The sequence below is a fragment of the Microtus ochrogaster genome, unplaced genomic scaffold (genome assembly GCF_000317375.1).
Source record: "Microtus ochrogaster isolate Prairie Vole_2 unplaced genomic scaffold, MicOch1.0 UNK16, whole genome shotgun sequence".
In the NCBI taxonomy this organism is placed as follows: domain Eukaryota; kingdom Metazoa; phylum Chordata; class Mammalia; order Rodentia; family Cricetidae; genus Microtus; species Microtus ochrogaster.
The window spans coordinates 1,509,225-1,513,737 of record NW_004949114.1 but is presented as its reverse complement, the minus strand read 5'-3'; the positions used below and the strand labels follow the sequence as shown (position 1 = coordinate 1,513,737).

General features: G+C 51.3%; 1 protein-coding gene across 7 annotated transcripts in view; it reads right to left on the bottom strand.

The window, feature by feature from the left end:
- The window catches only part of Sun1 (Sad1 and UNC84 domain containing 1), a 53,873-nt gene extending 49,664 nt beyond the window's left edge, over window positions 1–4,209 (bottom strand). For 5 of the 7 annotated variants that reach the window (XM_013353811.2, XM_013353812.2, XM_026789273.1 and 2 more), the window contains exon 1: window positions 4,032–4,095. The gene's annotated coding sequence lies outside the window, so the exon portion shown is untranslated. Of the gene's footprint in view, window positions 1–3,678; window positions 3,701–4,031 lie in introns of those variants that run through there. The other 2 variants (XM_005367094.3, XM_026789272.1) reach the window with 2 other exon arrangements.
- Between the last annotated feature and the right edge of the window lie 304 nt (window positions 4,210–4,513).

Below are 4,513 nucleotides of genomic sequence, written 5' to 3'. Positions count from 1 at the left end.
AGTGCTGGGATTAAAGGTGTGCGTCACCACCGCCCGGCTTTTTTTTTTTGATTTTTGAGACAGAGTTTCTCTGTAGTTTTTGGTGCCTGTCCTGGAACTAGCTCTTGTAGACCAGGCTGGCCTTGAACTCACAAAGATCCGCCTGCCTCTGCCTCCCAATTGCTGGGATTAAATAAAGGCGTGTGCCACCACCCGCCCGGCAACTATCAAACTTTTAAAAGAAAACATACAGACAAGTCTTTGTGACCTGGGGTTTGCAATATGTCCACCTAAAGAAAAAAACCGGATAATTTGGACTGTATCACTTTGAGCATTAAAAATACCAAGAGGCAGAGGCAGGTGCATCTCTAAGTTTGAGGCAGCCTGTCTATATAACGAGTGAGTTCCAGGCTAGCCAAGGCTACACAGTGAGACCCTGTTTCAAAACAAACAAACAACAAAAACCCACTATCAAAAGGATGGCCACGGCTAGGTGGTAGTGCACACCTTTAATCCCAGCACTTGGGAGGCAAAGAGAGATGGCTGTGAGTTTGAGATGAGTCTGGTCTACAAAACTAGTTCCAGGACAGCCAAGGGTATAGAGAAACCCTGTCAAAACCCCAAAATGATGGCCATGGCTGGCAAGAGGGTTCAGTGGCTAAAGCACTTGCAGCACAAGCCTGAAGCCCCAAGACCCACATAAGGCAGAAGAGAACTGACTCCACAGAGTTGTCCTCTGACCTCCACATACACACATGCTCATAGATATCACACATGGGGGGGGGGGGGGGGGACAAAGGTGAAGCAAAGCATGGTAGCAAACACCAGCAATACAAGGAGGCTGAGGCAGGAGGTCTATGAGTTTAAAATGAGTCTGAGATTTATGGTGAGATCCTGTCTCAAAGACAGAGGTATTGCAAGTCATATATGTCCCGAACGTATAAACAATTTCCACAACTCAAAAAACAACCTAATTAAAAGATAGGGAAAGGCTAGACATGGTGGAAAAATACCTCTTATCCCAGCACTTGGGAGGCAGAGGTAGATGGATCATGAATTCCAGGTCAGCCGGGTCTACACAGAAACAGATAGCAGTGAAGACCCGAAACAACAATTCACACACATGACTTGTGTCATCTGGGAAATGCAGACCAAAGCCACAGATATATTTCACAGCCACTGAGATGAGGGGCAAGGTGGGGGTGGCTGCAGGTGGAAGGAAGGAAAACAAGTATTAGCAAAGATATGGAGAAAATGGGCCTCTCCAGCATTGTGGGTGGGAGTGTAAAACATGGAGCCATTGCGGAAAAACAGTCCTACAAAGCTAAACATAGAATTACCATGTGACCCAGCAATTCTACTCTAGATTTATATTCCAAGAATTAAAAACAGGTGCTCAGAAGCTGGAGCACGGCCCAGCCAGTAAAGAGTGGGAACACAAGCATGAGGACCTCAGACCCTAAGGACCCACAGAAAAAAACTGGGCACAGCAACCTGCAACTGTAATCCTAGCGTCAGAGAGGCAGAGACAGGAGGATCTCTGGAGCTTGTTAGCCAATCAGTCTATTCAAAATCGGTGAGCCTCAGGTCCCAGAGAGAAGAAGCACTGTTTCAAAAACTAAGGTAAATGGGCATGATGCTGCACGCCTTTAATCCCAGGACTTGGGAGGTAGAGACAGGCAAAATCTTTGAATCTGAGGCCAGCCTAGTCTCAGAATCAGGACAGCCAGGGCTACATAGTGAGATTCTGTCTTGAAGAAAACAAACAAAAACAAAGGGAGAGAATGATTGAAATAGGCACCCAATATCAACCTTGGGCCTCTACACACACAGACGCATGCATGCATGCACGTACGTATTCAGAAACAATGTTCAAGTACAAACTTGTTCCCATGATCCCAACAACACTAGTTAAGTAACCCAACAGGAGGAAACAATTCAAATGTCCAATGATGTGAATAAACAAGATTGAATAGGGCTTTAGAGGTGACTTAGGGGGTAAACCTGTCTGCTACCAAACTTGATGACCCAGACACAGCCCACCAGGACTTATACAGGTGAAAAGACAACTGACTCCAGCCAAGTTGTCCTCTTAACCTCAGCAAACATACACATGCAAATAAAATATTTTTAAAAGACTTAATAGGTTCATCCAGGAGGAAACTATTCAGCCACAGAAAGTAATAGAATGAGGACACATGCTACACCGCATGGACGAGCCTTAAATAAGATATCGAGAACAGGCAAACCCATAGGCTGTAAGCAGAGCTGCAGCTAACGGACAGGAAGGAGGAAAATGGGTGAGACTGCTTGGTGGGTACTGGGTTTCCCTTTAGGGTCATGAAAAGCTGGAACTAGATAATGGTGATGGTTGCATAACACTGTATACAGTTTAAAATGGAAATTTTCATCACACACACACAGTGCAGCAGGCTACCTTGAATTCAGCCACTTTCTGCTCTCTCCCAGAAAGACCAAAAGGCAAATAATCTGAGGCTGCCAACCTATGGGAACTAAAAGCATCTCTTCAAATATCTAGCACAACTCTCAAGTGAGGGCATGGTAGTACACACCTGTAATCCCAGTACTGGGAAGCTGGAAACACAAGGATCCGGCTTTCAAATCTAGGCCTGCCTGAGCTACAAAAGACCTGGCCAAAACAAAAACAAACAAACAAAAAGACCAAAAGGTAACTCAGAAGAGTCCTCTCAGACTCTCACTGGAGCAACGGCTCAAGCATGTCACCTAAAGCCTGGGCAGAGCACCATAGGATGCACATGGGAGGTAGTGGTGCACGCCAGCAATCCTAGCACGTCGGGAGGCAGAGGCAAGCGGATCTCTGTGAGTTCAAGGTCAGCTAGGTCTTACAAAGCAAGTTTCAGGGCAGCCAGAATGCTTAACGAAGAAACCGTGTCTTAAAAAAAACAAAATATAACATAACAAAACAAACAGAAAAAGTGATGCAGGCCTGACCAAGGAAAACATGGGGCATAGAAAAGCAAGAAGGTACTGTGACTATGCTCATGGAAGCCCTGGTTCCAGCCCCATCCCAAGCACCGTTGACCAGTGCAGTTGTGTGCGCCTGTAATCCAATCACAGCGAGAGGGAGGTGGAGGCAGGAGTAAGAGCTCAAGGTCATCTTCTGCAATGTGGCAAGTTCTTGGCCAGCCTGGGCAACCTGAGGCCCGGTCCATCCATAAAACAATCAAACAAGCAAGTAAGTAAGCCCGGCTTAGTGGCGCACGCCTCTAACCTCAGCACCCAGGAAACAGAGGCAGGCGAATCTCTCGAGATAACCAACTACATAGTGAGACATAAAAAAACCCAAAAGGGTGGGGGAACACGAAAAGACAGAAAAAGAACATTAAGCTGGAGCTCAGAAAGGAGAAAAGAGTTCTCCTTTAACAGTCAAGTTAAAATGCAATGGAAGATCCTATAAACTCTAATTAGGAACCTGTCCTGGAGGCGTGAAGTACACATTGTAGGACTGCACTTCACACCGCAGAGCGAGGAGCAGCAGAGTTGCCCTAGCTGATGCCCACGGGTCCCCAAACTGCATCCAACAAAGCTCCTCAGCAGGCCAGCCAGGTACTGTCCTGCGCGCCGGGCAGGGGGCAAAGGGAACTGACACTCGACAATTAGCAGGTGCAGGATGCCCAAGCCAGGTACTCGCTATACGGCCCGCGCCCCTTAACGCACCTGCAACATCTGCGCTCCGGGAGGGCGCGCCCCCGGGATGGCGCTTGCGCCTGCGCGCCGCGACGAGCAGCAGGAGACCCCGGAACCCAACACGCTAGGGGTCCGGGGCGAGGTGGGACCAGAGTGTCAAGGCACACGGGACACCGGACCAGGAGAGCCCGGGCGCGCGGCCTGGCAGCGCGAAGGACGTCGCGCGCGTCGTGGCCGGTTAGCGGTTCCCACTTCTTGCGGTCTCTGCCACCTACATCCCGGCCGGCCCTAAGACAGTCCCCCAGTGCCCGCGACACGACTGCGGTGGACCCCATTTCCCCCGCCCACTCCCGCTCTCGCCCAGCCCGCTCGCCGCAGCTCACCTGCCTCGCGCCGCCGCCTCAGGCCTCGTCCGCGCCGCCCAGGCCAGGCACCGAAGACTCTCCGCAGCCACAGCCAATCGCGCGCCGCGCCGGGATCGGAGGCGGGAGCGACGCAAACGTCCGTCAATCTCAGGCGCGTCTGCTGTAGCTCCAGACCAATGGGAAGGCGACTGCCCCGCCGCGGCCCGCAAGGGGCGGGGAAAGGGCGGGACGTGTGGCGTCAGTGGGCGGGGCGGGCGCGCCGGGACAGGAGGGGCCGCGCCGGGACAGGAGGGGCCACGCCTAGGGAGAGGAGACGGGTTCTTGGACAGCTTTAGGATTAGGCTTCTTCGCGGAGGCGGCCCCGCTGAGTTCCGGGCATGGCTTCAGTGGACCCAGAAGACCGGACTCCTGCTGAAGATGCGATGGACTCTCTGGCATCTCTTCTCCTCTGCCTAGGGGCAGTGTTTGGAAGAAGCCCTTGACGCCCTGCCCTGCGGGCT